We start from the raw sequence: 11,388 nt of genomic DNA on the forward strand, positions 1-11,388 counted from the left end.
CGGGAACAGTTCTTAGCCATGTTTCATGAAAATCGGTCCACTATGTCGCGGTCAGGGGTTTTTTCAAAATTTTAATTTTGTGGTTAGGTTATATCTTCATATTAATAAATATTTTACTATGCTTCACAAGAATAAGCTCTGAATTGGATGCCGTCCAGAGTTCAAGACTGCTGACGCGACCCGCGGTGCCGTCCTCCGGTACGCCCCGCTTGATGAATAGCGGAAGTTACTTGACAACAGTTTAAACTTTCAGGTAAAATCGTTTTTAACAGATTTGTCGCAGATAAATGGCCCGGGATCTGTTTTCGTTGCGGTGGCAGATTATTTGCAGATAAAAATCCGTGATGAATGTTGCAGTCGTTCTGACGTACATATCTGCGATGTATTTTTATGCGTAGTTTATAACACCTGACGCAAAAACGACGGGGTGTTATAAGTTTGACGTGTCTGTCTGTCTGTCAGTCTGTTTGTTTGTCTGTGTGTGCGTCTGTTTGTGATCGCGCATCATAGCTCCCGAACCGATGAACCGATTTTGATTTAGTTTATTTTGTTTGAAAGCTGAATTAGTCGGGAGTTTTCTTAGCCATGTCTCATGAAAATCGGTCCACTATGTCAGCGGGGTTTTTTCAAAATTTTAATTTTGTGGTTAGGTTATACCATTGAATATGCTCTGCTCTCGTGTGTGATTGTTTATTGGGTAGAGACGCACAGTCGCGGTCAGTTACATCTATAGTAGTCGCTTTTATGCCGTGGTCAGATTAATTTTGTCCGCATAAGCGTGTAAGTACCTAGATTTTTTAAAAGCGTTTCCAATTTACCAGGGGGTTTATTAGATAAGTTCGTACTTAGGCGCTAATAAGATACATGAACTCAGTAGCCGATTGTTTATTATTTATTGAAGAAATTAAATAATTTGTGTTCTAACGAACTGTTCATATAAAAACAAAACTCTTTCATTCAAAAAAACCTTCTATTCAGTAGGTCACAAAGGCGGAAATTTTATCATAATTTTGATGAACAGCTGTTGAATTCCAAAATTCTTTCTCCCAACGACCATCGGGATTTCCCCAATATAACTTTCGTCTAATCCGCAAATTAGACGCTTCGTATACTCCGGGGGAATACCGAAAAGACTCACCTCAAACGGTAAACAATTTCACGGACAGTGCTTCGATTTAATTGGTCGATTATCTTTTTTTACGCTCGGGTTGTGTAGAACCGTCGTCAAGTGTGTGACAGACAATAAATGATGCATCGGGCATCTCTAGCTAACTAAAGGGTTCCGTTAGCGACCAAACCTGGGGTCCTATTGACTTGTCCGTGTTTGAGTGATTGGTGGCCAGCGGCGAAAGGTCACGTCCTTAACTGTCTTTGATTTGTGCTCTTTTGTGCCGGGAGCGTTTAAAATCTCATTGATGTTGCCTTGTAAGGATTTTAAGTAGGGATGTACCGACTAGTCGCCGACTAGTCGGGAAAGCCGACTATCCGGCCACTTTTGTAGTCGGCGATTAGTCGGCGACTAGTCGGCAAAAAAGGCCGTAGTGAAAAAAGTGATAGAAAAACAGTACAAAAATAAATCAACAGCTGATGTGGTTGTATTGTGTACCTATTTGTTATGCCTTTTTTCAAAACAACAAATATCAGATATCACAAAAATAATGTCCTACTTAGGACTATCAATTTCATAGGCAGGATTACTAATTCATTACCTACTATGCCAAACCGGTTGTTAAAAATGGAAAATCTATCTAAATATTCTCATGGACATTTGAACCTGTAAAAAAATCATGAAAAGCGCAACAAAGGACCAAAAACGACATTCAAAATGTGAACTTAGTTGAAAAAACTGTTTTGGCCGACTAGTCGGCCGACTAATCGGCCACCCCAGTGCCGACTAGTCGGTAGTCGGTCTAGTCGGCCAAATCAATAGTCGGTACATCCCTAATTTTAAGTACTTAAAAGGAAGCGTGGGTTTGAAGCGTTCACCCTAATATTAACGAGTCGCTATTCAACTCGCCATTGTTTTTTGAAGTAGCAAATTGGTTTTGTACGAGGGGTGTTGCGGTACTTTCAAGGAGAATACCGATACTTTCAAGCTCTTGAGTTACGCTCTTTGTATTGATCAATCGGATTAAGATCGTCTCAATCGTCTATAATATCTTGTCTAAAGAATGGGTGCCTGTAAAGTTTCATCCTTGCACATGACTGTAAGCGGACATGAAGCCCACCCTTTCATGTCGAAATGTAAATCAATCCATCAATCAGACCATTAACACTTTTCGTTTTTTTTTTGTAAGTTGGTCAGCTACTGGTTTACCTTGTCTGTCAGCTTTCTAGCATTAACGATCAGTGACCAAAACCGCGGACGGACAGACATACGGACAATGGACATGGTGGAACCATAAGAGTCCCTTCTACGAAACCTTAAAAATACATTAGATACCAATAGGCTTAGAATAAATTTAAAAGTGGAAAATGTCTGCCTTGGGTGAGACTTAAACTCACGGCCACTGGATAGATACTCCAGCGCTCACCACCACTAAATTTTCCACCACTAAGGTAGTGTTCAAGTCTCACCTAAGCCAGACATTTTCCACTTTTAAATTTATTCTTAGCCTAGTGGCATCGATTGCAGACGTTTCTGCTAATCAGAAGTTAAAACTTAGATACAATATTGTATGATGTTACTTCTTGGTTACATTTCTTGATTTACTTGTGGATTAAAATGTATTCCATTTATGATTCTCCGGGGAAACATATTACGTTACAAGCCTACAAGGGTTACAAGTAAGTAATAAAAGGCTAACTTAAATATTCTACATAAAATAAATAGGTACCAGAATATATACCTAATATTTTTTAAATTACTAATCTTCATAACGTATGCAAATCCAGCCATGTTTTATGAAATATAACTCAGAACTCGAAAAGTATCACAGCGAAGCAGTCCAAGTACCTACTTTTTCTGTGTATTTTCGCGTTTAGTTGCCATTGGACGCTAACGAAAACTTATGAGCAGAACCCGAACAGCAATAAACCATTGCACGGCTAGATGTCACAGCGAATAAAATTATCTGAAAGTATTTTCTCTCGTAGCACTCAAACTGCCAAACTGAAGGTAATAAACTTGCGAAGAAAATTAAGAATGTGAAAAAGCAGTGAACGTTTTTTGGCAATCGCCCCAGAAGGCGGCCGGCGGCCGACCTTGCGAACACAACCAGAGAAAGTCCAGGATATTGCAATTCTCTTCGTAACATAAATTGAGTGTCCCTTTGAAACAACTGGAAGCGCGCGGGTCTGCAGGGTCATTTGCAAACAAAACGCCCTACACGATTTTAAAAGGCAAAATTGTTTCCTCTGCTACGGTCTTCGGCGGCAATAATGTAGGGGTATTTAGCAGACTATTTACTGCGCGACACTGCGCTCGGCGACTCCTCTAATACTCTTAATTATTTTTGCCAGTGTAAGCTGTTTTTCTGACGGGGAAATGCAATTGCAACATTTTGCATCCCCCTGCCGGCGGGCGCTCTCATTACGTACCCCGCATCCGTCCGCCACGGCTGAGATCGCAGAATAATTAGACTTTAAATCAGGAGTAGCAAAGCGGTCAACCTCTCCAATGTGGTATGAATAGTCAATCGTCATTAAATTGTTCAGCTTTGGTAGTCTAATGCGTTCGAGGGCGGATGGAGAGCCTTCCGCGGCCCTGGCATACGTGCTCACGTATACGTATGAGGAGAATTTATAATGAACGTCAACCTAGCTACGGCGAACTACGGATTTATTTACGTAAATTAATTTGTTGAACTTTCATTTCACCTGCGCTTTCCAACTTGCCGTTCCGGCTCGTATGTGCGCTGCGCTATCTAAGTGCTGCATAATTATTTTATAACAAAAAGTTACCGTATAATAAAATTCATTAGCGATTAAAATTAAATTAATACAGTCCGGGTGGAGTTCGCTCAAATTTAAGCAGAGCAAGATTTAAACGACAGCTCACATTTCGTACGTAATTATACCGTGGGTCGCCCGCTCGTGGCGCAATGTGCCAAATCGCTTACTCGCGGCTCTGACGAGCTACCATCGTTGCTCATCTAGTCCTTGCATGTCGCGCACCTCATGGGAAAAATCTAAGATCTAAGATGTAAAAAATTTACTTGATTGACTTGATTTAGGGAATGTACTATGCATGTTGCTGGTACTTTTGCCAGAATGAAAAACACGCTAGCTGCATCTGGGTCTCAGTTAGCATTCTCAGTGAGTAAAGTCAGTCCAAGCAAGTTTGTAAGTGACGGCGCACGGCGCACTATAGCCGGTATATTGACTAGCGAGCATTAGCTTCATTCGCCTTCTTGGTGCTGTCCTTGACAGATGTAGCTATCCTGAAATAGTATAGTACCTACGGGCGAGCGCGAGCTTCACTGGTCACTTCATATTGTGTGTTGCGTTGCGTCCATGATATTAGTTTAGAATTGGTGAAATTTTGGTTTGCAAACAATCTCATCTTCTCGCTCAATTCGCCGCGAGCCCGCTTAGTCAGCGTCGCTCGAGAAGAATGTGACGTCATCTCACTACGAACTCACCTCGAGCTCGCTTAGTACCGCCGCAGCGATCCTGAGTCAGCGCTGCTCGCCGCGTTCCGCTGCACCCCGCTTCCTGTCGCCGCCCTATACTGTGCTACAAACTTTCAGTTGATTATTAGTATACATACACTACATGTGACGTCACTTCTCGCCGCGAGCCCGCTTAGTTAGCGTCGCTCCAGAAGAATGTGACGTCATTTCACTACGAACTCACCTCGAGCTCGCTTAGTACCGCCGCAGCGATCCTGAGTCAGCGCTGCTCGCCGCGCTCCGCTGCACCCCGCTTCCTGTCGCCACCCTATGCTACAAGCTTCCAGTTCATCATTATTATATTCACTGTATGTGACGTCACTTCTCACTCAACTCGCCGCGAGCCCGCTTAGTCAGCGTTGCTCGCCGCGCTCGAGAAGAATGTGACGTCATCTGACCATAAACTCGCTTAGTAGACTTAGTACGCTACCTGTCACCGCCTTATGCTACAAACTTTCAGTTCATTTGTTTTATTAACTTATGAGTATAGGCTGCATGTGACGGTGACGTCATCTGTCGCTCGGCTGTTAATTGACGAGTTTGTCGCAAGATAGCTTAGTCGTAACGATGTGAAGTCATCTCACTAAGAACTCGCTGCGAGCTCGCTTAGTACCGCCGCAGCGATCCTGAGTCAGCGCCGCTCGCCGCGTTTCGCTGCGACCGCGCATGCGCCGATTCCTGTCGCCGCCCATTTGCTGTGCTTTTAAACTTTCAGTTGATTATTAGTATACATACACTACATGTGACGTCATTCTTATTCGCGCCGCGAGCCATGCGCTTAGTTAGCGTCGCTCGAGAAGAATGTGACGTCATCTCACTACGAACTCACCTCGAGCTCGCTTAGTACCGCCGCAGCGATCCTGAGTCAGCGCCGCTCGCCGCGTTTCGCTGCACCCCGCTTCCTGTCGCCGCCCTATGCTACAAACTTTCAGTTCATTTCATCGGTTACGTTTATTGTACGCAAAATGACAGAGTTGGGTTTGTTGTTATCTGTTCACTTGACTTGTTCGGTCGAATTGCGATCGGAATTGTTACGAATCGATTAGATTTTATTTCTTATTTGCTGTCGAGGACGTCTGATTTTATTGTTTGAAATGAAAACTTGTAAATGGGTCGATATTATGTTATGTACGTCTAAACACTTGTGCCCTCTCCTTTATCTAAAAATAACAATATTTAAATGATTATTTTCACTCGATTTCTCCCTATCCTCACATATTATAATCCTCAACCTTCGTGCACAAACTTTATTAGAATTATATGCGGAGCCATAACAGTCTAAAAGTTGTAATATTCTGCAAACTAACTTGTCGGATATTAATTGCAAGAAATCCAAATTTACTAGGTATTACTGAACCTAACCTTCCTGTTTACATTTTACAATTACTGGCTAGACTTTTATATTTTTGTTTGTTTTGATCATTATAGTATTAATATATGTTATGTATATGTAGGCATATCACAGCAAACTTTCATTAAAGGACTATTTCAGATTTGAAGATGCGAAGAGTTACTCACCAAAGTTCTATAAAATTTAATAACGCCCGTTTTAAACGGTTTTATTTCTCCACTGAAAGTTTGGGTTTGCGATAGCATACACAATTAATAACAAATATCAATGCTCTAAAATAATCTCTACTCACTATCTTTAATTGATAACTGTTTTAAAAATGGATAGCGACATATAAATCAACCCTAAAGCCGAGGTAATTAAAAGAACGGCGTTTTACATTAGAGCTTAATCAGCACTCGCCCGCATGGACCACGTTTGCTTCCAATGCAAAACATAATAAAGAAGTTTAATCCACTCCGCAAAATCTAAAAACATAGGTATTTAATGCAGTCGCCTGAAATAGTACATTACTACAAAGGCCGGAAAACGAAGAAGGGCTGCAGGCCAAGTAGATATTGACGGCTGGGGATACGAAGATTGTTTCACTCCGTTGAGCGATCTTTGACAATTTTACGTGAGTTACATGTTCAATATGTCAGTGTCTCACGGTAGTTTTGTTACATTCTAATAGGTATATTTAAAGGTTTTGGAAGAAAAAATTAAAGAACATAAATTTTTTGAACCGGGTCTATCGCGAATTTGTTTCGGGGTTTCAACACAACTGATTGATTGAAATAGGAGATTTGTGGAACTATTTAACAATCAGGTTACCTACATTCCAGAATTTATTATAGAAAATATACTTTTAGTGCTGTTGCGCTTTTATTTTTGAATTTTGAGATGAATTATTTTCTTATCCTTATACAATTGCACATATTCCTTGAATTCACAACGGATGTGCAAGTGTAAGCAAACTCGAATTATAAACGACCAATGTTACCAGGCCGTAGCCGAATGGCATTTTTGCGACGCGAACCACGGAAACGCTGCAGAAAGGTAGTCTGGCTCTGTCGCGCTAATATGCAAGAGCGGTAGAGATAGATAGCTACGAAGGAGATATTATCGTGAGCGTTTCGTGAGTGTTTGTGCATTCGGCTACGGACTCTGGAGTCTGGAATCAGATTGATCTCATTAGCTAGTTCGTATATTTCTTCCTAACGCTATCCTGACGTTTTGCCACGGCTTGCGACTGCTTGATGAGGTCCTCTTTGGCAACTGAACCCAAGATTTGGCATAGACACAAGTTTTTATTCGAACGACTACCATCTAACTTTCCAACCCAAAAGGTAAACTAGGGCCTATTGGGATTGCGATTGGGCCCGGTTCCTCATTGTTTTCCTTCACTGAAAAGGGATCAGACAATTGCATCAAATAACATTTCATATAATACATAAGTTATAATTCCACTCCATCTATTTACTCATTGTTAAAAACCGAGGTTAGAACGCGCGACCTCCGTTGGAAAGGCGTACACTCTTACTGCTAGGCCACCAGCGCTATCCTACGTCATTGGATGGTTCGTATAAGGAGCAAACGCATGTGCGATTAGAATACCACTCCGGTAGGTGTGAAAAATCGGTCTTGGCTGAAGCCAAGAACTGTTTTCCGAACGGTCGCCGAGCTGTCAAGTTGACTCTGTGACCAGCTGATTTCAAATATTGAAATTTAATTCTATTTTTAGCTTTAAATAGGACTTCTACTCATTGTTAGTTAATTTAAGTAGTAAAGTATTATCAGTGATACAGTTTTGGTGAAATTGGCAACGTTACACCGAGTATTTATTGAACTTTGAGGCAGGACTACCCAACTGTCAACGAGTGATCGCAGCCGTTGGAATCTGCGTTTGAAACGGGGAGAGTATTCCGTTTTATTTATCATTTATTTCTACACCCAAACAAAGCTCATTGCTGCGGCCGTGAGCAACGTCAAACAAACAACATTGGCACCGTGCAGTTTCCCTTTGCTTGACGAACTAGTGGAAGCACAAGACGAGACAAGACACATTCGCCACAGACACTGCCGACTACTGACACACTGCACACTTTATTCATTCCTACAGCTCTCATCTCTGTCGTCATCTTGTCAAATCTTTCAATCTCTATTGAGATAAGTACTCATCCTTTTTTATTACATCTTTCAGAAAGCCAGACGAGTGACAATGGACACCGAAATTGCGACCGAAACTCGCAAGGCAACGGCACGACAACTAGAGATGCAGCTAAAAACAACAGCACAGGACCTACACGAGTCGAGGGCCTTGTCGAAGCAGTTGTTGGAGGAAAGGGAGGAAAGCGAAGTGGAGCTCCAGAAGGTAATTAACAAAAACTCAGAATTGAGAAGGGAGCTGGCGGACAATAGAAATAGAAAGAAAGAAATAGAAATAATTTATTATGAATAACATAAGTGTACATTGGTTTTTCTTAAAGACTAAGAATTTTATAAGGGATGATTTATACAAATGCCTGAGCTAGGATAGTTCCTGTGTTTCAGGCAATAACAAGGACTTAATTGGTAAATTATTATTAATTATTCACTATAATAAAGCTAATTATTTTAATTATAAATAAACAAAAAACATATTACAGCAGGTTCTCAACTAGGTAATTAATTAATTTACAACCATAAGCAAAATTTCTGTATCATCGTACCTACGTCATACAATAAACATAGCTACATAGGTGTATATGAGTAATACGTGTTTTTCTTGTGTTAAGTAATTTAGCTAGATACACATTTTTACTAAAGTATAACATGCTATTTCCTATATCAGCAGAATTTTAATAAACAGGGTCAAAGTCAAATTTACGTAAATCATTTTCAAGTTTGTTTATGCTTCATTAGTGACAAATTGCATGCATTACGTGACTTAAGTATGTTAAAATAAGGTTCTGTAGAGTTATTTAAATTGCTAAAATTGTCAGTGGGTTCCGGCAGAGCCAGAAATTTGTTTGAGAGCCGCGACATCGTATACTTTAGACTCTGACACAGAAAATTGTCTAGGTGGAGCAAGATCATATTATACATAAGAAGGATAATCTAATGGGAATAAAAAGTACTATGAAAATATGTTAAGAGGCGCTCCTAAGCGCCTTCATAGTCTACAGAATTTATGAATCTTTTCTCAGCCATTTGTCTCGCTGGGCAGTCGGGGTCGCCTGTTTGATGGTCGTTCGGTTTCTTGAAGTGCGAACAGGTTGCACACTTCGGAGGTTTGTCCTTTTTTGGACATTCTTTGAAAGTGTGACCCGCTTCCCCGCAATGTCCGCAGATGTTGCACTCCATTTTGCAGGTCTTTGCAGCATGATTGTAGAGCTGGCATTTGAAGCAACGTGTGACTAGGGTGAAATCTCTCACTGGGCACGACGACCAATTCACAAAAATCCTGCCATTCTTAATTAGGGCCTTGCGGATCACTCCAGGAACCTCAATTATGTAATTACAGGACTCAGCATCCTTTTTCCCGGATTTGTGACTAAGTCTCGTAGCGGTCAAAAATTTCTCGAGCGTCCAGTCCTGTATCTTATCGTCCAAGTTTTGTTTATAAATGCACTTCAGGACATCATTTTCATGCATTTCCGCGGGAACTCCAATTATGACAATTCTGGGCTTGCGTTTTAGTGGCTCGTCAACAGTGAGTCCAGAGGTAGTGAACTGTGATGATTGTTTCAGTTTTACAATGTCCTCTTTAGAATCAGTGCTTATCACTACACCGCCGTTTCTTATTTTGCGTAACAATGATGTGCAGCTGACTGATGCCCGCGGAGAAGTGGACCGTTTGCAAGGCACAATAGACACCTTCAACCAGTGCGCTTCGACACATGAAGTGGCCTTGGCCCGCATCACACAGTTAGAAGAAGAACTGGGTGCGGCAAATGAGGAACTTAATCTGTTTAGGAAAGAGCGGGAGCACTATGATGCTTCGCAGTTACAGAATGTGTACCAAGAGTTGGTAAGCGGTGAAACACAATTGAGTAGGGACTCCAAACACATAGTATTCTTTAATAGTAGTAATAAGTTAAAAAAGTACATTAAGATTAATAGGTATATTAGGAGAACCCAAAAGCTGATCAAAGGCCAGGCATGTATTAAAAAATATAGTAAATTAAAACACACATTAACAGTTATGAAAAACAGGGTTCAAGACTGTCATTCAGACCTGGAAGTCAAGGAATCAAATTTTCTGAAATTAAATGCCGACATTAACAGGCTGAAAGATGAGCTTTTGGCAGTATCCACCATGTATGAGACCACTAAAAAACAAGTTGAGGAGCACATACAGGCTTTTAATAAATTGCTGCTAGAAAATAGAGATTTGGAGGAGCGGTGTAAGGCATTATTAAATGGAAAACATTGTAATTGTGGCCAAATGCCACCAGCAAAGATTATTCAAGCCGATGTGGCCCACGACACAACTAGGCATGCGGCAGTAGTTAAACAGCCCCCTAGAGCAGTCAGTAAGACTGTTGTTTTTTCAGATCAGATTGGGTTAGGAATGGGCCCATTATTAAGCTACCAGTTAGAGCAACAAGTGACAAATTACTGTTATCAAAACATTACTTTGTCTCATTTATGTGACCTTATTTCAAAGGGATGTTATGATAGCAGTACTACATTAGTAATTTTATTAGGAAATAGTCTTAATGTAGATAAGCTTAGCATAGATAAATTGATGTCCACTCTAAATGTTATTGAAAAATCTGGTGTGGGGAAAATTATATTATGTGCACTACCTTATGCAGAAAATGTATCATATGACTATAATTGTAAGATAGCTTACTACAATTCTTTAATGTACCATGCCATAGCTGTTAATAAAAAGTACCATTTCTTTGACTTAAATAAATTCATTGAGCGCTTCATGCTAGCTCCACGGAAGGTATTTTTGCCAAAGAAATTTTTTGTATATTTAGTGGAGTTATTGGCCTTCAATATTGAGCCAAATAGATGTAATAGTGTTATATATAAGTCTCAGTCAGCTGACAAAGCCAAGGACCCCATGCCTCATTTAAACTAGATTGTAAGACAGCGGAAAAACACCTGAGTATGAACGTTGTTCACCAGAATATTCAGGGTTTTTCCAGCAAAGAATTAGAAGTAGGATTATTTTTAGATAGTAATAATGTTGAAGTTATGTGTATTACTGAACATTGGTTGAAACAAGAACAGTTGATATTTGATTATGTTAATTTTAAATTAGCTAGTTTTTTTGCCAGAAAATCTGCTGTTCATGGTGGCTCCCTTATTATTGTTAAAAATTGTATGAAGTGTAAAGAGCGCAAAGATGTTGTAAAATATTCCATAGAAAGAACTATAGAAATTTCATGTGCTGAATTAGACAGATATATTATTGTATGTGTTTATAGACCACCATCAGCTGACTTC

Source organism: Leguminivora glycinivorella, chromosome 7 (assembly GCF_023078275.1).
Source record: "Leguminivora glycinivorella isolate SPB_JAAS2020 chromosome 7, LegGlyc_1.1, whole genome shotgun sequence".
NCBI lineage: Eukaryota > Metazoa > Arthropoda > Insecta > Lepidoptera > Tortricidae > Leguminivora > Leguminivora glycinivorella.